Source organism: Mixophyes fleayi, chromosome 2, assembly GCF_038048845.1.
Source record: "Mixophyes fleayi isolate aMixFle1 chromosome 2, aMixFle1.hap1, whole genome shotgun sequence".
Taxonomy (NCBI): domain Eukaryota; kingdom Metazoa; phylum Chordata; class Amphibia; order Anura; family Limnodynastidae; genus Mixophyes; species Mixophyes fleayi.
Genome location: NC_134403.1, coordinates 177,927,389 through 177,952,471, shown reverse-complemented (window position 1 = coordinate 177,952,471; position 25,083 = coordinate 177,927,389).

Here is a 25,083-nt window from a genome sequence, read left to right as displayed (position 1 = left end):
ACAGTAAAGCAGCAGTAGAGTGGCCCAGGAGGGACTGAGAGCATATTTGAGTGTCAGAGCCTAGTGACTGAGAGTACACAGTGAAAAGTGTTAGAGCCCAAGAGTGAGAACATCACTACAGAGGAGGGGTGAGTTGCAGTTGAGAGTTACACATCGTGTGTCAGAACTGCAGTGAGGAGAAGCTGTCTGGTGAAGGGAGTGATTTGCCTGTCACCATCTGAGTACCCCTGCAGAGGAGCAGTGAACTGCAGTGAAGTATGCCGTACAGGAGTGTGGTGACCCTTTATATGTTGGAGACAGCCTAAAGAGCGTGCCTGCAAAAAGGGAGCAGGAAGAGGCTGACATGTAAGTAGATGTTGAACTACTGTAACCAGGAGAACCTGGTATGTTCTACACTATTAAAATGATGCAACTGAATTCTTTTACTACAACAACAGGATGAGTTAGAGGAGATCTATGCAGGAGTGAGAAAGAAAATGTACATGTCACGGTCAATAGGATTCTCGACCCAGAATTCTGCCAATAGTTGTCTACTTCACCAGAGGCGCGGAGTCTAACGCAGCAGCTGGTCTTCTGCAGGGACCACCGCAAGAGGGTATCGGATTACCGGCTTCCGCTGTGCAGGTCGCGGCCCTAAGGAGAGTGTGGCAGGGTTAACGAATATACAGCTATACAGGGAGAAGGTAGAGGATAGAGCAGACTATGTAATATGAGGTAATGAGATGCTCTGCGGGTTGCAGGTAATAGCACTGGAGTAGTGGAGATTATCTGCGAATAGCAGGTGAGGTAAGAGGAGATGTTGAGATGCTCTGCGGGTTGCAGGTAATAGCACCGTAGTAGTGGAGATGATCTGCGGATAGCAATCGGGGTAAGAGGAGGTGTAGAGATGCTCTGCGGGTTACAGGTAATAGCACTGGACTAGTAGAGATGATCTGCGGATAGAAGGTGAGGTAAGAGGAGATGTTGAGATGCTCTGCGGGTTGCAGTTAATAGCACCGGAGTAGTGGAGATGATCTCCGGATAACAATCGAGGTAAGAGGAGGTGTAGAGATGCTCTGCGGGTAGCAGGTAATAGCACCGGTGTATTGGAGACGAGGTATCCGGCCAGCAGGTGAGATGATAGGAGATGCTGCGATGAACTGCGGATTGCTGATATTACCACAGACATGGAGATGAGGTATCCGGCCAGCAGGTGAGGTAACAGGAGATGCTGCGATGAACTGCAGATTGCAGATATTACCACAGACATGGAGATGAGGTATCCGGCCAGCAGGTGAGGTAACAGGAGATGCTGCGATGAACTGCAGATTGCAGATATTACCACAGACATGGAGATGAGGTATCCAGCCAGCAGGTGAGGTAACAGGAGATACTGCGATGAACTGCAGATTGCAGATATTACCATAGACATGGAGATGAGGTATCCAGCCAGCAGGTGAGGTAACAGGAGATGCTGCGATGAACTGCAGATTGCAGATATTACCATAGACATGGAGATGAGGTATCCGGCCAGCAGGTGAGGTAACAGGAGGTGAGTTAAAAACAGCTACCTCAGCAAAGTGAGGACCAAGAACAGGCATTGGGAGTAGGTCAAAGGTGCCTTAAATAGGGGAAGGCTGACAGAGAGCCAATAAGGAGTGAGGAAAGTTTTTAAAGCTCATTCTGGTCTGCAGATGCGCAGAACCATACCTAAGATGGCGGACGGCCACGGCGCTGCACAGACGCCGGCAGAGGGGTGAGTGACCCGGGTCTAGGCTTAGAGGAACCAGAGACCCGGTGAGTGACAATACATATTTAGGTTAGTGTTGTTTGCAACTCAAGTATCATGCTGGAGTAAAGAGGAGGGTAAATAAATGTATTCTATTTTATGATAGAGATAGTCTGGCACCCAACTTATTGTAACTTAATTGCACTGCACCACCAAGTTACATCACCTGTGTCCCAACAACTTCAAAGAGACTTTGATGAAAAACCGTCAAAGAGACTTTGTGAAAAACTTTCGGGGACCCTCTGGTCATTTACACCCACGCCCATGAGCTAGCCAGAGCTAGAGAAGTAGGTGTACTGTTTATGTCATGCACCTTAACACCACACACGGTGACAAGGTGTACTCTAGCAATTCTCAATTCTCATTCTTTCCTAAAAACTTGAATCATATTTTGTATATTTCAATAACATTCAATATTTCCGTAACATATTTGCTTGTTCTTAACAGGATTCAAGCAATATGTAAGTACTCTTTAGTTTTATTTTTGTTATATTTTTTATTTTTCTACTTTTGTGTGTTTCACTTTCTTTCCTCTCACTTGTTTCTATAATTTTTTATAAGCTGTCAGCTAACACATGATTTTATCAAATAATTTGTTCTGCCTTTGTTCCCATGCACAACCTATTATCAATGAGTTTTTACTGTCGATACCAAATGTAAGTAATGGAACAAAACATGTATCCTGCTGCAAAGACAGCCATTTACATAGGCATAAAGGGATGATGGATTATTTAGAAAAACTGAATAGCAAAACCCACAAAACAACATCCTCTTATTCAGACCTGCTGTAACAGAGAAGGGAGAACAGCACAAACAGTACATGCAGTTGTGAACTTTGTTTTCCACAAAAAGAAAGGCATTGCAGAAAGTATTAAAGCATAATAGGAATAGGTAAAAGCCCTTACAGGCATAAAATTATATTAGTATGATATCCAAAGTCAAACTGAGAAATATAAAGCACAGCCTGTACCAGGTTGTCTATTTGCAGCTTATGGCTTTTCCCCCTTCTGGCAGCTCAGTGAGCGTCCAAGTTTGCTGTCAGCTGCTTTTATTAGTCTTTTGGCTTCCCCTTCTAAAAGCTGAGACATGTCCTTCCAGGATGTGGGTTCCACTATATTAGTAGTGCTTGCTTAGTATGTAACGTGTACAGGTGGCTTATTTCTGTTTTCCCTTGTTGAATACCTGCAATATCTGGATTTAATTTTGTCTGCTCATATGTGTCACTTTTTCAGTGCAGATGTCAACTATTTGTTGAGAAGGTGGTATGTTCATTGCCAGCCTTTTCTTCTGTCCTTGACTCTAATGAAGCCATAACATCATTGCTCAAGTCTTTAGAGGCAGAATTCTGTATGTAATGGAACATTCACTGTCTAACGAGAATCCTTTCTACTGACGGATTAGGAATACTTTGCAAAGTTTCTGATGAGTCTTATGCTGTACTTATATACATATGGGGGGGTATTCAATTGTTAGCGAGATCGCTGAAATACTCACGCTCGAAAAATATTACCATTAATACGGTAATATTGCGCGTAAATACCGTTAATACGGTAATTTACTCGCTGGATTTCAGCTCGCAGATCAGGGAGCTGAGAGCTGAAATCCAGCGAGATATTACCGTACTAACGGTAATATTTTTCGAGCGTGAGTATTTAGCGGAACTCGCTAACAATTGAATACCCCCCATGGAATTCTAAAAACTGTGTTTTATAAGTAAGCAGCTGTTATTGATGGTATTTTTAAGGGTGGGGTACGTTTTCACGAATTTCAAAACATCGATACCGAAGAATTCTACAAAATAAAACGAGGACACTGACATGGATATAATCAAGACTTACCTGCAAAGCGGCATCTGGCGTTTCCAAAGGCAATGCCATCCTGACAGCTACTGAATCCGAAGACACTGCTAAGCCAGCACTTCACTTACACGTCAATACACAGAGCGACCTAGAGAAATTATAAATACGCATTTTAACGTGAAGTTTTGTAGGATTCTTTGGTGTCAGTGTTTCACATTCGGGAAAACGACTACCACCCTTAAAAATACCATCACCAGCAATAACAGCTGCTTACTTATAAAACACAGTTTTTAGAATTCCATATGTATATAAGTCCAGCATAAGACACATCAGAAACTTTGCAAAGTATTCCTAATCATACCGCTTTCATACTGCCGCCCCGGCAATATCCCGGGTTTTTCAAGCCGGGTTTTTGCCGGGGCTCGGAGCGTCCCAGCTCAGAAACACCATTCATACTGCACCTCGGACCCGGGAATTTCCCGGGTTGACCCCATTCATATACTGCACAAGTCTGTGCCCTGGCAATTTGTGGGAGTCATCACCAGAGCAGTTTTCATTGGCTGAAAAATGGTGATGTCATTGAAAGGTGACTGTTTTTTTTTTCTTCCACGGGCTCCCACCGATGACATCATCCTCCAGAGACAGGCAGACAGTCAATCAGCTTGTTTTCTGTGCAACCCGGGTTGAAAAACCCGGGTTGCACCATTCATAGTGCAGGCAACTCGGGTCCGACCCGGGAATTACCCCTCGATAAATCCCGGGTTGAAGACCCGGGTTTTTAGACCCGGGATTTTTGACTTGTACCATTCATACTGCACCAAGACCCGGGTCGTTTGAGCTCGCCCCGGCAAAAACCCGGGATTTTGGTGCAGTATGAATGGGGTATCAGTCACCTATGTGTACATTTGAAATATCATTGTATTTTACTGAAACTTTTATTTAACAATCACATCTCTTATTAATTGTACAAGATGACACAATAAAACCCTTCCAGTAATAGTAAAAGAAACACAAATTCACCATACTGAGTCAATCATATGTCCCTCTTTATCAGAAAATTGGAAAATCCTAATGACTCTAATTACAATCTATATGAGAAAAGGTGCACCCACACATTAATAATATACTGAATCATAAACAAAAAAGAAAGAAAATGTGTATAGTCGGGGCACTCTATGATTGATTCTAATATAATAAAATAACTATCTTTATTGTTTTTTTTTAATAATAACCTATAGAAAAAAATTAAAACGCGTTGAATGAAATTAGACCAGGGGGGTAAATGTATCAAGCTGCGAGTTTGCAACTCCAGCGATTTTCTCAGGAGAGTTGAAACAAGCCGATGTATGAAGCTGAGATTTCATGCAAAATCGCCAGAGTTGTGCTTCTGTCAAAATCGCTGTTTGCAAAATCACCAGTGATCAAACTCCCGACTGTTTGCCACTGCAGCTATACAGCTCTCAAATGTATGAAGCTGCGAGTTAGCAAACTCAGGAGAGTTTGCTTCAAAATACGCCAGATACAACACGCTGCTTGCTAGCAGTGTGTTGTACAAACACATCACTGTTACACTGCCCTGGCAGTGTTAAAATCTTAAAGAACAGATAAAAGTTGAAAAAAAAAAAAAGCGTGAGGTCCCCCCGCTATTTATGCTTAACCCTAGTGCTGCCTGACTAGTGCTGGTCCCGTGAAAATCGGGGAAAAATTTTGTGTGGGGTTCCCCCGATTTTCACTTTACCAGCACTAGGCAAACCAGCCAGGGTTGGTGGCACTATAGCAGGGAGACGCGCAGCAGGGGTCCCCCTGCCATAATGACTAACCAACCCTAGACTGTTCAGCGCTGGGCTGGATTCCCTAGGGAGTGGGGTCCGCTGAAAAAAATGAGCGGGCCCCCCCCCCCCTAGAAAGAACCAGCCCACTGCTGATAGCACTAGGGCTCTTCCTACCACCCCTGGGCTGTGGGCAGGGCCGGATTAAGGGAATGGAGGCCCCTGGGCTAAGGGGCCCTCCATTCCCCGCGAGGCCCCCAATGTGAGCTGTCCGCCGCCCCCCACCCCCCGCGAGGACCCCCCCAAGCACTTACCTGTCAGTGCAGTCCTCCGTCCCGGCGCGCTGTAAGCTCCTTACTGAGGAGATCTCGCGAGAGTTCATGAACTCTCGCGAGATATCCTCAGTAAGCAGACTACAGCGCGCCGAGACGGAGGACTGCACTGACAGTACTCAGCAGCATCGATCGGGCCGGGGGCGCCCCCGCCCCCGACCGATCAATAATGCTGCTGAGGAGTTTGAAGGGCCCCCTGGATGCCCGAGGCCCCTGGGCTACAGCCCAGTTAGACCTCGGGTTAATCCGGCCCTGGCTGTGGGTAGTAGGGTAATACAGCGTAAAGTAGTTAAAAAAACAAACTGACACCAATTTTGTTTGTGAAACTACAAGTCCCAGCCAGCCAGGTTGCCAAAAACAGTGTGGCCATGCTGGTGCTTGTATAACTACAAGCACCAGCATACCCACGGCAGCTAGGGCATGTTGGCACTTGGAGAACCACAAGTGCCAACATGCCCTGACATCCCTGGCTTGCTGGGCCCTGTAGTTCCACAAAGAAAAAAGTTTACAAAGCCACAACACCCTCATACAAACCACATACATTTATTAAAAATAATAAAACCTACAATAAAGACACTAACCACCCTCTTTTAAACCACAAGTATTTATTAAAATAATAAAACCCAAATACTTACCGATGATGCCTTCTTTCTTGCTCCAATGTCACTTATTATTTGTAAATCCATCTTGCCGGCTTGCCCCAGTCCCAGCCATTGATACCTCCATAAGGGAATCTGTGCCATCAGGAACTCTTCGCCCAGAAGGGGCACATATTTGTACATCCCGAATCTTGAGTCTTGATTTAAGATAAAAATAAAAAAAAGCCAGGAGCCGCCGCAAACACCTCCTACCTAGTAGGAGGTCCGTTCCGCAATGCTCTTACGCTGTTTGCGTAAGAGCTAACTACTGTATTATGGTATTTTCCCACGCTAGTGGGGAAATTACATAATACTGTATCTAGCGCTTACGCAATTAACGTAGCACATTGCGCATGCGCTACGCTACTTGCGTAACCTGTAATACAGTAAATACAGGTTACGCAAGTAGCGTAGCGCATGCGCAATGCGCTCCGGCAGCTGTATGACAGGTCAGTGTAACAGTGATGTGTTTACATCTCACTGTTACAACACAGGAGAGTTTGCCAAACACAGGAGAGTTAGCTAAACTCGGAAGTGTTTACATCGCTCAAAATCGCCAGAGATGACCAGCGATTTTGAACATGAGTGTCAAAATCGCAGCTTGATACATTTCCATTTTTTTTAAAAAAAATTGCGGGTAAACACCCGCGATTTGCCGCGATTTAAACACGCTGGCAAACTCGCACTTTGATACATTTACCCCCAGATGTTTTAAAACTGTTAAAGTGGTACTAATTTACTACCCTGTCACGTCATTGTCACAAGATTCAGTAAATGTATGATAACACAATGAATTCACATTTATTAATTTGTTTCTCTTCATTTAACAGATCCAAATTGTCTGCTCATATAACCCTTTATAAGAAAGATTTATATAATCTCAAAAGGGTGTCTCTCTATTATTGATTTAATTCTCAATTATCTCTCTTGTGGATTAAACCTATATATGGGTAGATTCCACAATTCATATGTTAAATGTTATAATATGGGACATGTTCCTCTACATAGGTTAGGCAATTTGTATCCATGCAGTTATTAGTAGTTCAGCAACACAACTAAAGGGAATTGAAATTAAGTACTTTGATATCCAACCAATCCAAAATAATGACTTACAATATAAATATAGATATACAGTCTCTTGGAAAATATGTTAGGTTTCCTACTAGCTGTAATAAATATGTTGGTGTGTTTCATTAACAACCATCTCGATAGGCGGTCAGACACCATCGAGGAGACATCGACTGGAGATCTTGGGATATAGACTCTGCGATTGTTGACAACTGTCCCCCGGTACGAGTCCAATTTTTTATGTTTTGATGTTTTTAAGAGTATTAAAAGGTAATGCGCTAGATCGCTTCCTTTGTTTTTTCTTTTGAGTGTGGATGATCAATCAGGAGATAGAGGAGTTTAATAGAAGAGCAACACTCATCAGATTTCTACATGCGTGATGTCATTTGAATTATAGTAAGCATACATCCAAAAGGGGTGCCGGATAAATAAGGAGACACGGGTGTTTAACAGTGTGACCATTTTGTGAAAAACGGAACTGCATAATCCATGTTTTTACTTTATATGTCAGTGGCACAAAATTGCATCAAACTTGCTACACCATTAGAAGTTTTTTTATTATAGGTCATCTCTGTTTCACATTCCCGGCAAGATCGTCTACAAGGTCCCTATAATGCATAAGAAGGGAGCGCCACAAAAGTATGTAATATTTTTATTTGTAAATATGTTGGTGTGTTTCATTAACAACCATCTCGATAGCCTCTGTATATACTGTAGTACTGCCTTCTGTGAGTGTCTACATGTAAAAACTACCCATGCTTGCTAATATAGCTGATCCTTATTGATCTTATTACCCCTGCATACTTAGATAGCCCATCACCTTGCAGTCTCAGTATAGTTGTACATGAACTAGTTTGAATACACCAGAGCCGTAACGAGGGGTGTGCGGCCGGTGCGACCGCCCAGGGCGCAAAGCCAAGGTGGCGCCATGGCCACACTTACTGTGATGCTAGATATGTCCCCTAGCAAAATCGCCCCCCCCTCTCCCCGTATCTCTATACATTTGGCCGCATGCTGCCTGTTCCAGTATAGAGGCAGCATGCGACCACTCTGATTATACAGGAGGCGTGGCCTCTTCATGTGCACACTGCACAGGCTCACCCCCTGACCTCTCTGCTCCTGGTCACATGATACCAGCAACGCTTCCCCTGCTGTCTGCAAGCATCCACCCCTCCCCCCTCTCTTCCCACAGTGTTTCTGTCTGCCTGTCTCTATCTTTCACCCCCTGTCTCTTCCTGTTATTTTGTATGTGTGGCTCTGCTTTCCCCCTTTCTGTGTCTGTGTATCTGTCTCTTTCTTACCCCACTTTGTGACTGTCTTTAACTTTGTTGATCTCTGTGTGTCCCCCAGCCCTGTCTCTTCTCCCCTGTTGTGTTTTCCTCTATCTGCTATTTTAGATGTGTTGCTCTGCTCCCCCCTTGCATGTCTGTGCATCTCTGTCTTCTGTGACTGTCTTTCTCTTTCTTACCCCACTTTGTAACTGTCTTTAATTTTGCTGAACTCTGTGAACCCCCCCCCCCCCCGTCTCTTCTCCCCTCTTGTGTTTTCCTCTATGTATGTGTGGTTCTGCCCCCCCCTTTCTGTGTCTGTGCATCTCTGTGTCTGTCTCTTTCTTACCCCCACTTTGTGTCTGTCTTTAATTTTGTTGAACTCTGTGTCCCCTGTTGTGTTTTCCTCTGTCTGCAGTTTTGTATGTGTGTCTGTGCATCTCTCTTATCTGTCTGTGCATCTCTTACCCCCACTTTTTGTCTGTGTTTAATTTTGTGCAACTCTGTCTCCCCTTGTGTTTCTTTGCCCACCCTTTGTTTTATCCATCTCCTCACCTTCTACCATTTGCCCCAACACCCACTTTTTCTCTGTGCCCCTCACAGCTACCCCTTCTTCTCCCCTCTTACCTTCTTCCTTCTCTTCTGCTGATGTTGATGGAGTCCTGGTGGCTGCCGATTGGAAGAGCTGCGGACAAACTTGAGTATGGCAGGTAGGCACAATCTTCTTATTCTAACCATTTTTTTGTACATTATGTGGCAGATTCAATTACTTGCTATGTTCTGAGGAACATCGCGGCTGTGTATTTTTACCGTTACTACGGTAATTTCTCAGCTGACTTTTCCTTACACCTCAATGGGGGCGTGAGAAAAATCAGCAGATATTTCTTGTAAAAATTCTGCAGCCGCAATGTTCTGAACAACATGGTGGCTAAATGAATTTACATAGCATATTTACTTTGTATAGCGATAAAAGCTTCCCACATGAATGGACTACACTCCCTTACACTGCTCCGGAGAAGCTACAGAGGAGAAGCAGACAGGACAGAATACCAGCTTCAAGGTAAGTAGGCTTTCAGTCAATTACTTTTATCGGTGCCTCTGGCTCTTCAGTGTTGTGGAGCTACAAAGCACAGCATGCCCTACCAGAGGGCAAGCTGGAATCTGTCGTTCGACAAAAGCTGGAGAACCATAGTTAACACTGTATCCAGCCAGCCACATAATACACTTGTGGAACTGTCATCACAGAGATGAGCCGCTGGTTGTGCAGGCTTGTTTTGTGATTGCTAACATTATTTGTTGTTAGAAAGTTGTTTATGTTTTTCTTGTTTTGTTTTTATTTATTATACAAATTGGGTTTGTAACTAGAGCACTGTGACCTCCCAGGGCGCAATGCCGAGCTTTCGTCATGGCGGGGAGAGACCACCTACAACTACCAAGGTAAGTGTGTGTGGGGGGGCGCCAGTGCTCTTCCTCGCCCAGGGCACTAAAATTCCTAGTTACGGCTCTGGAATACACCATTAAATTAAACTATAACAAAAATGTATTATGAGCTGGATAATAAATTTGTCTTAGTGCATATTACAGCAGACGCCGTAGAAAAAGGCAGAAGTGCCTCCACAAATCTTACTGTTCCTTCACCTAAACTTTAATAACAAGCTCAATTACAGTGGGGTAAGATGGATCGCTTTTACTATTAGTATCAATATAAAGGGCTATTACTTCAGCTACTGTAAGTGAGCTGCTGAGCTTGCATCAGATGGAATGGAGAGCAAGGAGTCTCCTATTTAGATTCTTCCCCATGTGGAGAAAGCAGGGTGATGACACTGGAGAACCACGAAAGACAGTTCTAAACATGCCCTTTCTTCTGCATATACACGCAATGTAGTATCATAACAAGTTTATGTACGCAGGATTATACGCATATATTCACAAGGAATAATTGTACATAATATTGGGTGTAATGTATTGTACTTTCACCAAATATTGTGAATAACTTTTTAGTTATCTAGTTGACTCTGTGTAATTTAATGTTCATGTTTTCATAATTTCAATCTAGAGGTTCCTTAAAATACAGCCTGGAGGATGCCATAGATAATGTGGGCCTATCGACTTAGCAAATGTAGCAAACTTGGCAGATTGTGTGGGTTGGGGGGCAGTTTGATTATGCTCTCAGTGAGCCATCTTTTCTGGGGACAGATAGGATAAACATAGACCCAGGGCAGTCATGGAACCATATAGATCACTATAGGAAAGACTGCTACAGCAGGGGTATAGAGTTAGGATACAAACTTTGTGAGCGTGTGCTAATACATTGAAAGACTGAGCAGGGATTCAGATTCCATCAGTCTGTTCTTTCCATCATCAGTTTCGCCAGCCGTGTGAGATGGTATCCCAGGCCACAAGAAACTGAACTATTCCCTATTGCAACAGTAAACAAAAGACTTGGCTGCTATCTCAAATCGCCACCAAGGACTGTTTGGCTGTTAAATCACACTAAGTGAATTAGATCAGTGATACGGACATTTTAGCACTGATATCCTGCTGTTTTCTGTAAGCTTTGGGGTTATTGTCTGACTGTACACTGGAACTATTTGGTGTATTGTAGGAGTTCTAAAATAAAATCAACTTCTTTCACCCTTTCGGATATTTTCACAAACCACAATGCCCCACCTCTTACAGACCTGATAGAAGTAGTGTAAACAGAAAAAATGCTAAACAACAAATCTAGATCTCTGTCTGCATTGTGTGACAAGCACTTACACCTACTGCATTACACAGTTTGAAAAGCTACATCTCAAATCAAATTGGTTCAAATAGTTCAAGCCAAAATTAATGATTTCAGTTGAACCAATCGCTGTAATTAATTTGACAATACAATGTGGGAAGCTTGCTCATCTCTAAATATGAAATATCATTGGGATGGTGAACAGTAAACAAGCAACTTTAGTAATTTTCATTCTGCCTCCACTTTAAGATACTGTGAAAGCAGAGCTGTAATACAGTAGTCTTTTGTTGACCTGCTCTTTACTGATGTATTCAGGAGATAATTTGGATGGATTTACATTATCATCCAATTTTTATCAGTTTGACTATGCCTAACTATGTTTATTGCTGTAAAAGTTCATATGACTGCAAAGAGTCAGTTCATTCTGAAGGTATGTACTGCTAAGTGCTTTGGAAGAAGAAAATAAAGTATGAGGAGGAGATAACCTTGAGGAGTACTAAACGGTTCTAAATAAATAGATTTATCTTGATCTAAATGCTAATTTCAATATTCTCCTTACTATAGATCGGGAACAATGTGTATTGTGTGTATTATTACATTATGATCATATTTATATCTTAATAGGGTGTATCATGGATGGTACATAAATAGCTTAAAACAATAGCATGTAAAACTGTCAAATAAAAGCCATGGGGCACAAAACAAAGATATATATTAAAAATTATAGAGATTATATTGAGGTATTATATAAGTATACTCTTGACTCACTAAATCATAGTATTCACCAACATAACATTATATACCACATAATATTTGCCTAGCTGAAAATACCAGCAGTCTAGCTGGTACAGGGGCACAAAGGCTAAATGGGCACACCAAAGGCATGAGTTATCTTTTAACACTGGTTTCATTTAGCACCCACTCCCACAGTATTCTAAGCTGTGGCCATAAATAGTGAATAGATGTCCTTCTGGAGAGCTGATAGGTAATTATATGCATAAAGAAAGCAGGCACTATCTAACGTGTCACAATCGTGACCCCAATGACATAAGTGATGTTTCCTGCATAAGATATGATCTGAGTACCACTAGGCAACCCTTGACAGTTCGTTTAAGAGGCATCTAAACCACTGAATGAGTGCCATTATTGTCACCTCAGTACCTCCTAAATATGTGCCAGCCCTTGACATTGAGGTGCAGCAATCAGCAACTTCTTGCCTGTGAAGCCAACTGCTGCTCCTCTATGTTGGTCATAAGCTGGCAGTACAGGGCCAGGGTATGATGTTACAGCATGGCACCATACTCCAAAGAGGAGAACATGCCACTCTGCCCCTGCTCCACACAAGTTAAGAAGTGGGGTGGGGGCAGGGCAGAGCACAACATGAATGGATGTGGGCAGGGCACAGCTCGGGTGCCCAAGGGGCCCACACTGGTCCAGGATCTGTGTCTAGAAAGACCAAGATAATCTCTACTTGGATAGACCTGGATATCTGTAACATGTAAGTCTGTGGTATATTTTTTTTAAACTTATAATTAAACAACTAAAATGAATTTAACCAACAGACACTTTTGGGCCTGATTCAGTAAGGAACGTAAATGCTGATACGTGCCGTATGTTGCGTAAAATCACTCTGCGCATGCCCAGAACCGGACTATACGCCAGCAACATCCAATTCATCATCAAGAGCAAAGGACCCTTGCGACAGCCTACGATTTCAAGGCCAGAACAGGAATGGTAATGGGTGTATGCACGTAGTTAGTGTACAGTAAAGGTGTGCCAAACTCGAGCGCATACAGCAATGTCTGATTCCAGCTTTGGGTATCTCTAAGGTACAATTTTTTTGTCGTCTGATTTGAACCAGCTACAGGTCAGGTGTGAGTGATGATTACTAGTGATGATGGCTGTTTACGCATGCTTGAACTTGTGTTTGCAGTCAGGAGCAACTGTAAAAAAGTATTTTACAGTAGACATTAATATCATCCTGATTTTACGTACAGCAGACATTAATAACATAATAATAACACAATTTTTGCATTCGCTTTGCTGTGAGATATATATATATATATATATATATATATATATATATATACCGTGTTTCCCCGATAATAAGACACTGTCTTATTTTTTTTTTGCCCAAAAAAACTGCATAGGGCTTATTTTCGGGGTAGGGCTTATTTTTATTATACACAATGTATTGCGCTCAATTGCCCAAAAGACAATGGATAATAACCAGTTAGTGTTAGATCATATATATAATTAGATGTAAACCAGTTCCTAATAGATCAGGAATATAAATGGGTATTGTATGAGACAGTATGGGGTGGAGAATGTTACAAAGGGTATTCAGATAGATGTATAGTCAATCTGTAAATATATAACTCCGTGAACATTGAGAGCCAATCCCAACGAGGATGTGATATAAAGGGGGATCGATGTAAATTGGTGAAGGACCAGATTTTAATTTAGACAGAGAATCATACAAAATATTAAAAATATTAAATATTAAAAATACATCAATCACAAGATTGCATAAAACAATGCCAAATCATAACAGATAACAAAGTTCAGGTTAAATCCACAAGGGCTTAATAAAGCGAGTCCTGCTAGTGGAGATGATAAACTATAGTCCAGATATCGCAGAGAAATATCCAAGGATGGAAAAAAGTCTCTAATGAAAGCGAAGAAAAACATAAATCGGTACCTCACGAAAGTCCAGGCCACGGATGGGCGGATACAGGGTACCTGACCGAAGCGTTGGATTCCGGAGACCGCGGTCCCGATGTATACCAGGCGGTTGACTACAGATGGAGCTCATAAGATGTGTTTATTTGGGATGATCAAGCGGAGAGATCAGAGTGCGTTCCAAGGTGGAACGCAGGAACCGGAAGTCCTATGACGTCAGCGGATGTGGGTGTACCCAAGGCGGAGCTGGGGGCATAGGATTGACGCGCAGGGACCGGACAAGATGTGGAATTAGGTAGGTCTTACTTTCGGGGTAGGGCTTAATTTAGAGCATATGGAGAAAGTAGGGGTAGGTCTTATTATCGGGGTAGGTCTAATTATCGGGGAAACACGGTAGGTTGCTAACAAATTGACCCTAGTCTGTGTGTATGTTAGGGAATTTAGACTGTAAGCTCCAATGGGGTTGGGACTGATGTGAGTGAGATCTCTGTGCAGCGCTGCAGAATTGTGGTGCTATATAAATGGTGATGATGATAGATAGATATATATATATGTATATATATATATATATATATATATATATATATATATGTATGTATATATATTGCATAAATATATATATATATAGATAGATATATAGGAAAATATATATTTATACACATATATTTTTATATATATATATATATATATATATATATTTATAACAGTAGATAGATACATATATATTCATATATATATATATATATATATATATATATATAATGGCATAATACACTGCGACACACCTGTCCCCCCCCCCAACTTGCAGGGGTGCCGCAAGTCGGGGGAAGAGGGTGGTGGTCAGGTGCCGCGAGACGGGGGGGGCTAGTATGGCGTCTGGTCTCCTCCCTCCCTCCTATGTGTCGCCTGCTCTGTGTCACATGGGACGTGCACCACATGACAGGTGCAGTCCCATGTGTGACGAGAGGGAGGGGTGCACAGCTCGTGGATGGAAAAAGGTAAGTTGGGGGGGTTGTAGAATATTGCTATAGTGTGTGTATTATGTGTGTGTGTGTGTGTGTGTGTGTGTGTGTGTGTGTGTGTGAGGGGCCACTGTGTGTGTGTATTATGTGTGTGAGGGGCCACTGTGTGTGTATTATGTGTGTATGTGAGGGGCCACTGTGTGTGTATTATGTGTGTGTGAAGGACCACTGTGTGTGTGTGTGTGTGTGTGTATTATGTGTGTGTGTGAGGGGCCACTGTGTGTGTATTATTTGTGTGTGTGAGGTGCCACTGTGTGTGTGTATTATGTGCGTGTGCGTGTGTGTGTGAGGGGCCACTGTATGTGTGTATTATGTGTGTGTGTGTGTGTGTGTGTGTGTGTGTGGGGCCATTGTGTGTGTGTGTGTGTGTGTGTGTGTGTGTGTGTATTATGTGTGCGTGTGAGGGGCCACTGTGTGTGTGAAGGGGGGGGCCCAAATCAATATCTTGCCTAGGGCGACCTGAGGTCTAAATCCGGCTCTGATGCCTTGTATCCTGATCTGTTCTGTTCTCAGTGTTTGACCCGTATTATTTAAAATATACTTTATTTTCTCCTGCTCTTGGCCTCAGTCACTTAAATTGATCTGCATATATACAGTATCTCTACTTGCCTGGACCCTTGGCTTGTTTAAAGGAACTGCTGCCCTTGTCTGCTCCAGCCCTTGGCTTGTCTATTACTCTGCATTAACCCTACCAGTCTGTTTCTGTTTACTCTGCTGTTTGCATCTAGGTTGCTCACTACTGCCTACCATGTTCTGTCCACTCCACTGCAATAGTGAGATCAACAACTACTACTACTCGCACTTAAGTCCTGGGACAACTGACTACTATGGAACATATATAGAGGGCTGCTAAATGTGAACATCTCTTGCAAAGCAGTTCTAGAATTTGTGGATAACATGTAATTTTGCCCTTAATATTATCACCAGCCCAAAACAAAATATTTTGGAGCAAACACATGGAGGTTCATCGACCATGTCCTTCTCAGAGTCTGTCCAGTCAACTACAAGCCTTATGACAGGTGGTACAGGACGTATCAATGCATGTATCTGGAGACGAAGATGCAGCTCGCACCTAGCAAGTCTCTGCTCCTTCAGCAAACAAGCCTAAGTTGAATTTACCAGATAGGTTTTCTGGTGACCAGAAATGATTTTGGAATTTCAGCAATATATTCAAGCTATACTTCAGACTATGATCAGTTCAGAGAAGCAGCATATTGGAATAGTTATAACTATGCTATACAAAGACTCCCAATCCTGGGCTTTTGGGCTTAATGTTGACAGTCCTTCATTGTCATCTCTTGATGCTTTCTTCAGTGGCCTGGGGCTCATATATGAGGATAGGGTGGCTACCACAGAATTTTGTCTTTGTGCCCTTAGATAAGGGCGTACATTGGCAGAGGAATACTGCACAGAATTTTGTGGTCCATGGACTCTGGATAGATTGACCCTGCTCTCCATAGCCAATGCAAAGTGGGACTTACCAACTCCACTAAAGATGCCATTGTTCAATTTCCTCAATTTCCTGTTCCAGAAACTCTGGAATCTCTTTTGAGTTTGTCTATTTGAATAGACAGAAGATACAAGAAGCACCGCCAGGAGAGAGACTCATGTGCTGTTATCACTCATTCTTTCTCTCCACCCTCTAATAGCAACAGTCCTTAACCCATGCAAGTTAGTACCTACCACATCTTCGCAGAAGAGAGAGTCAGAAGACAGTCCCCAGGGTTATGCCTTTATTGTGACGGCGAGGGACATACAGCAGGAGAATTCCCGAAGAAGTTGTGGAACTTCAGGGCCTAGGGAAAGATGGAGGGCTTTTCTTAGGCCAAAGCAACTGGCTTCTAACTCCCTTCAGATCAGTGTGGAAATTTCTTTGACATGGTTCATATTCCTACCACTGCTCTAATGGACAGCGGGGCGGCAGAAAACTTTATACACTATGAAGTTGCACAGAAACTTAAGATATCCACAATACTTTTGGAAACTGTAGTTTTCATTTTGGTTTGGATGGAGAACCCATAAGACTGAAAACCACCTATCATACTTTACAGGCAGGATTCTTGCATTCTCCATTTATATTGTTAGGTTTCACAATTATTTTGTAATATTGGGGTTCCCATGACTGTTTCAACATAATCCACAGATTGACTGGTCACGTAGACAATCACTTGTTTGGGTGAATCCTTTTCACAATCCTGTCTCTCACTCCCATTGAGGCTGGCCTCATCTTTGTCTGTCTCTATTCCTGCTGCATATCTGAAATTTGCAGATGTCTTTTGTAGGGAAGCTGCAAACTCACTTCCACCCAATAGGCCATATGACTGCGCCATTGACTTCATGCTAGGGGCTAAACTGCCTAAAGGCTGACTGTTCAGCCTGGCTTCACCAGAATTGAAAGCTGTGGAAGATCATGTTTCTACAAACTTAGTCAAAGGCTTTATTACACCTTCCAAGTCTACTTTGGGTCCTGGCTCATTCTTCGTGGCTAAGAAAGATGGGAGTTTGAGATCCTACGTAGATTACAGGGGACTGAATCAGATGGCCATTAAAACAGATATTCTCTCCCACTCATTCCTGAGTTATTTAATCAAGTAAAGGGAACATCGATCTTCACCAAGATAGATCTCAGAGGAGCATATAACCTCATATGAATTTGTCAGGGGAATGAGTGGAAGACAGCATTCAATACTCATGCAGGGCATTACGAATACCTGGTCATGCACTGGTAATGCCGCAGCTGTATTTCAAGAAGTGATCAATGATGCTCTGAGAGAGTTTCTTGGATGGTACGTCATGCTCTATATAGATGACATCCTAATATATTCTTGTTCCTTGTTGCAGCCTCATGACCTCGTCAAGGGAGTCCTCCAGAAACTAAGAGAATTTAAATTATTTGCAAAATTGGAAGAAAATTCCATTTCAGGTATCTCAAGTAATCTTCCCTGCAATAAAATTTCCCATCAAGGATTTACCATGGAACAGGCAATGCAAATTGGATCAAACCCACTAAGCTGAAAGCCTTACAGAGGTTTATCAGCTTTGAAAATTATTATCGAAGATTTATACATTTTTTTCTCCATTATTGTTGCCCCTCTCAATGCCATGATCTATAAAGGAGCAGACCCTTCTGTTTGGTCCCAAGAAACTTCAGAAGCCTTTCATACTTTAAAAGAGGCATTTTGTAAAGCACCAGTGCTTAAGCACGCCAATCTGGAGCAACCTTTCATTACTGAGGTGGATGCTTCTGATCTTGGAGCAGATGTTTCTTTCACAAGTCAATCCTTTCGACAACAAAACACAGCCTTGTGTTTTTACTCTCGGAAATTCTCCTCCATTGAGATGAATTATGACGTAGCCAACAGAGAGCTGTTGACCATCAAGTGGGCTTTTGAAGAATGGAGGCACTGGCTAAAAGGGTCAAGGTACATCATTACAGTGATTACTGATCATAAGAATCTGCAATACATACAATTACATACAATCCGCAAAGAAATTGAAATCAAGGCAAACTCGGAGGGCTCTGATCTTTTCTAGGTTCAACTTCACCATTACATTCATATCTGGTTCTAAAAATGTAAAAGCAAATGCCCTCTCTAGATGTTTTCTTCAGCAACACTCTGGTATCAAACCTCACACTTAAATCATCCCATCCACTAAGATTGTAGTTGTTTTATTTCAGGATCTGTCCATGCAATTAAAAGCATCTCAAAGTGAGGCCCCATCTGAAACTCTGTCCAAAGTCTTGTTTGTTCCCAAGCATCTGAGGCAAGCGGTTCTCAGGGAATCGCATGAGAATAAAATGGCAAGACATACAGGAATCAATAAAAAATATTCAAATACTGTCTCATTCTATATGGAGGTCTTCCATGAGAAAAGATACTAAAGAATTTGTTCAAGCCTGAAAATTTGTGCTTAAGAGGACCTCTCATGGTGCACCTCATTCCACTTCCTGTTCCCAATAAAACATGGTCATGCATTTGAATGGACTTAATGTCCCCTAATATTTTCAACACCATATGAGTGGTAGTCGGCCGTTTCAGCAAAATGGGCCATTTTGTGTCTACCTTCAGCCAAAGAGTTGGCTTCTCTATTGAACCAAAATTTCTTCCAACTACATGGAATTAATGCTATCATAATCTCTGGCAACTTAAACAAAATTATTTTTTAATAAACATCACAAGAACAGGGGTTCACAGTTTATAGCAAAGTTTTGGAGATCGTGTTTCTCATCTTTAGGTGTGAAATTACATTTTTCATCTGCTTATCACCCTCAGACTAATGGACAAACCAAGAAGGTCACACAAGTGTTTATACAATATCTTAGGTGGTATGTTTCACACCTTTACAACAACTGGAATAAGGCACTACTATGGGCAGAATTTGCATATAATAATACCCCCCCTCCATTCATCATCTGGCACATCTCCGTTTAGGAGCATGAACATCAGAAGTTTTGATCGAAGACCTCTACTTAGGGCCATAGCTCTTTCAATCGACCAGATATGTTATGTCGAAAGCGAGAGTCCATGATGGTCTTTATTTCGTATTCCTCGCCTTGTTCAGTCAGAATGGAGGGTGAACCAGCTGTAGGGGAATAAAATCTGTTCAACACCAGGGGTTTTAGAAGGGAAATAGGGAAGGTGTTTGGTACCTTGAGGTACACTGGAAACTGAAGTTTGTATAAAACATGGGTTGATTACCTTGGAGATTTTGAATGGACTAATGAAGCAAAGGGCAAACTTCATGGAAGGCACTCTGAAGCGGAGATTGCGGGTAGATAGCCAAACCCTGTCTCCTATTTTCAGGTTAGGAATGGCTCTACGATTTTTATCCGCTTGAATCTTATAGTTGTGCAAGGCTTTCAGTAAGGATTCACTGATCTGCTTCTAGTTGTCTGCAAATTTTCTCAGGGATGTTTCAGAAGCTGAAACAGAAGTTGCAGGTAACTGGGAAAATACTGGCACTCGAGGATGAAGTCTATAAACCATTAAAAATGGAGTATAAGAAAATGACTCGTGATAGTGAGAGTTGAGCAAATTCTGCCCAGGGAAGCAGAGTTGACCAATCGTCATGAGAGGAGGATACATAGAGCCTGATAAAAGTTTCTAGATCCTGGTTGACTCTTTCCATCAGACCATTGGACTGTGGATGGTATGAGGAGGAGAAGTTCAGTTTAACTATTACTCCAGTGTTTCTAAGTATTCCAGTATTTGTGCATTGTAACTGTTCCCAATGGCTTGACTTCCCTGTTGTGACATTGGTTCGACTCCTGACCTCTCTCCCAGATCTTGATTCTACTTGCATTTCCTGATCGGCTTGACCTTTGGCTTCCCATACCTCTTTGCTGGGGTCCCTGGCGAAGAACGAGGCGATTCTGCACCTCTTCATTCACTCGTGCCAACCACTGGTATACATGCTCCGTCCACTATTTCTACCTGGTTTCGTAGCACTTAAAAATTTCTGGAATAATGTTCAAATTTCTCATTCTCTGGTGGCAACATAAACAAAATGATTTTTTAATAAACATCACAAGAAATGTAATATTATCGTGGGGGATAAATTATGGCTTTCAATGAAAAATATTAGGCTGCAGCAGCCTTCTAATAAATTTGTGCAAAAATTAATTGGTCCATTTAAAATTACCAGAAGGATAAATCCAGTAAGTTTCCTTCCTTCAGCAAGGATTCTCAGGACCTTCCATGGTGCACTGTTTAAACCTGGGTTTAAAACTGGAAACTTCAAACTCAGAACCAAAAGTTCAGCCACCCCCAGCATTAGTAGATGGACAAACTGAGCATGAAGTAGAGAAAACCCTGTATGAAGAGAAACATTAGAAAGAGAAAAGTAAGGAGCACCAATTCAGTTGAGTTTTAATCTAAAGTATAAACACTCTATACCAATATATAGATCAGTGTATAGGCAGAACGCAATAGGCGTTTGATTATACAAAATTTAATGCCACATAACAGACATTAAAATAAAAATGCAATAAACACAAATGTGGGGGACTCAATACAAACAGTCTGTAAGGAGATCAATGTCTCAAAACACAATACAGTTCTTATAATGGTTGCAGCTAAAATATTGTGGCAGGATATTAAAGATCAATAATTGTAAAAGGTGATTGGCCAGCTCACCTAACTCCATATCTAAAAATAAAACTGATAAAAGTAAAAGCATTTGATAGGCATACAATCCACGGTGCATTAAATGGAATGCATGTATTAGTAGTTGAAAAAGAGTAATTGCAATCAGCTTCTAATATAGCGCAGTCTGAAAATGTATGATTTTTATTTTTCGTTTATAAACCACAGTAGTTATGCCAATCTCCCTCTGTGATCACAAAGCTTAAAACACATTAGACGTTACTTGCCGTTTTGAGGAGTACAGGAGCTGTCTGATATTCCTGTTTTTGAAAAAGTCACTAAAGTGACAAAAAGAGGTGAACCAGGAGCATAGCAGGGTACAGAACTACAACATGCAACAACAACAATGACCAGCAAGGTATACTGGTAGTGGCAGGTTTTAATAGAGAGACAATCAGGTGCTGGTGATAATTAATTACACAAATATAAAGTCCATTACAAAAATATAAAGTCCAATAAATCCCAGAGGCAGAAGGTGCGAGACGAAGCAGAATCCTGACGATGCTGCAAAGAAAGCAAAGCAGATCCTGACAGTTTTTCAGTATCAAAATAAATATATATATATATATATATATATATATATATATATCTAAAATATCACAAAAGAAGGGGCACTTCCATGGTGTATTATCCAAGTTTAAAAGTTTTATTTCAAACAGTAAAAATGCACGTACCAGATGGTAAAAATATTCAGGCATAAATAGTATAACAGCTCGAGTCTGATATCCATATACGAACGGCTCTATCTGCAGCAGCTCGAAATCAGAGAGTATCCATAGTCACCTCTACGCGTTTCATCCAATAGGACTTCATCAGGAGGCGTGGATTATTACATCACAACTCACCTATTTCTAGGGAGTTCATTAATTGTTTCACAGGTGAACCACATCACACTTATTCAATATAATTCTCAGTACTTGCACAAATTAACAATCTCTTTAAAAACTTTTGTATACAAGGTATAACCTCATACATACATAAGGTTTAATATTAAATATAAAAAGCATACAACAAATAAAAAATAATAACTGCAGAAACAAAACACAGAGAAAGGCAGAGGCAGAAATCACAAAAACAGCGACCACATTAAGTTTCAACCTTTTATAAAAAGGGGGTCACTTCGCATCCTTCATTAAGTCCCCACGGTACAAAGGTGTTAAGTGTGTAGATCCAAAATGTTTCCCTTTGGGATAATTTTAACAATAAATCTCCTCCTCTAAGATTCATTTGAACATGCTCAATTGCCTTAAAACGTAATGACTCAGGATTAGCACCGTGACAAGTTGAAAAATGTCTCGGTATGCTATGGTTATCAATCTTGTGCTAGATGTTACGTAAATGTTTGAAAACTCGTGTTTTTACTGCTCTTTTGGTTTTACCCACATATTTTTTCCCACATCCACATTCCAACAGGTAAACCACATATGTGGTATTACAATTCATGAAAGATTGGATCACTCTTTCTTTATTATTAGATATATCGGAAAAGGATTTATGGTTACTATGTACATATTTGCATGCTTTGCAATGCCCGCATGCAAAAAATCCTTTTGTTGGTTGTAACCATTTATTTTTATTTGTACTTGATAACTCCTTTAGATGTGACGGAGCTAACAAACCTTTTAAGGTCTTAGGTTTTTTAAAAAATAATGCGGGGTTTCACGGGTAACACATTTGATAATCCTGAGTCTAATTTCAATACTCCCCAGTGTTTCTCCAAAGTTTTTATAATCTGTTTATTAGCCACATTAAATGTGGTAATAAAGGCACAATCAAAAGTATTAAAATTCGCCTCTTGTTTTTTACCTTTATACATTAATAATTGGGTCCTGTCATATTGTCTCACCTTATTTAAACTTTCTAATAAAAGTTTTTCAGGGTAACCCCGTTCTAAATTTTTTTTTAGAAGAACTGAAGCCTGAACTATCCAAATCTTGACAATTCTGTTTAATCCTTATCAACTGAGAGACGGGAATATTATCCTTCCATTGTCTCATTTGACAACTCTTATAATCTATATAGTTATTACTATCAACTTTTTAAAAAAAGGTATAAGTATCAATGTGATGTTTTTCTTCAAATGAGTTGGTATCTAATACTAAGTCCAGAAATTCAATCTTATCTTTATCGATGACGGATGTGAATTTTAATTCAAACTCATTAACATTAATTTCCTGAACAAACGAATGGAATTCCAATTCAGTCCCTTTCCAGATGATTATTATATCATCTATAAAGCGTTTAAATAAAACAATTTTCTCCATGTAAACTGTATTTGCATAAATCACTTTACTCTCCCAGTATCCCATATAAATGTTAGCATAACTTGGTGCCAAGGAACTGCCCATCGCAGTCCCTCGCACCTGATGGAAAAACTGGCCCAGAAAGGTAAAAAAATGATGTTCTAAAATATACTTAGTACATTCCAAAATAAATTCACACTGTGATATATTCAAATTTCCGTCACTAGACAAACATTCTTTAACAGCTTGTATCCCCTTCAGATGTGGTATTGCCGTGTACAAAGACTGTACATCTATATATATATATATATATATATATATATATATATATATATATAGCTATTGTTGACTATTGGACAATGTTCTTATAATCCATTTCTGTTTCTTAGTTTTATTCGTATTTTTAGGGGACTGTTAAACCCTAATCGGAGCTGCTCCTCTAATTTTCATAGAAGCGTTAGATTGTTGTTGATTTTTGTTTTTTTTGGCCTAAAATATTAGTAGATTAGACCTTGAAGTGACATTTCACTCTTTCCACCTTTTCTTTGATCCGAAAATCTACAAAAGTTGTCATATACATTTTTTTTACAAGAGCAGTGCCAGGATGTTTGTGTATTAGGAAGCAATGACTGCATTTTTTTCATTTCAGAAATTACTTTTAATGTAACCAAAAATGAGGTAGTAGTGATCATTTACTGTCTTCCATTTGTGTACAAAATTTGCAGTGAACCACAACAACCAAATAGCCATTATCTTTTATCTATCTAGTGAAAATTAGCCAATGAAATTGTGTCTGGTTGCTATGGTCTTAGTGCAGATTTGCACTATATTACAAAATTAATAAATGAGACCTAGGGGTAAATATGTTAACCTATATATTTACCAACACCACACACCGAGGATTGGCTTTAATTAAATTGCCATTTGCAATCCCGCCTGCAAAATCGCAGAAAATCTGTAAATTTAAAATACTGTAGGTTGATACATTTACCCCTTAGTTTTATACAGTAAATCTGAAACACAAGTATTGTCTAAAAATCTATTGACTATAAGGAAAACATAGTATATTATATACAATGTACACCAAATCATTACAAATAAAGCATGTTTTCAACATCAAGTCCTTCAGTTACTGAAGTTACTATCAACAGCAACACAAATGAATAGAAAAGCAAAAATAACATCAAGTACACTTTCTATAGAAAAAAAGCACAGTAAGGGATCATTATGAAAGAGCACACATCTACAGATTGCATGTTTTTTTGCCCTAATTGTGTTTGAATGTGATGCTTTTCTATTGCTCATAAAATACAGCTGGACAATAAGTGGATCTATAAGTAATGTAACGTGTGTTTTGTTCGTAACACAGTACAAAACCGCTGAAAAGATTGACGAAATGGATGAGCACTATTAATATTTAACTCTTTCCCCTGGTGGATTAAGCCTCTAAAACCAGAACAATTTTCTTGATTTTGTGCTTTATCTGGGGGATTCGGTTCCAGTGTGAAATACTATTTAATTTCATTATCTCAGCAAGCAAATGTTATATTACATTTTTTCAGGACATAGAGGGGTATCTTTTTGAAACATATTAAATAACTTTATATTTTGCAGCCATTCTTA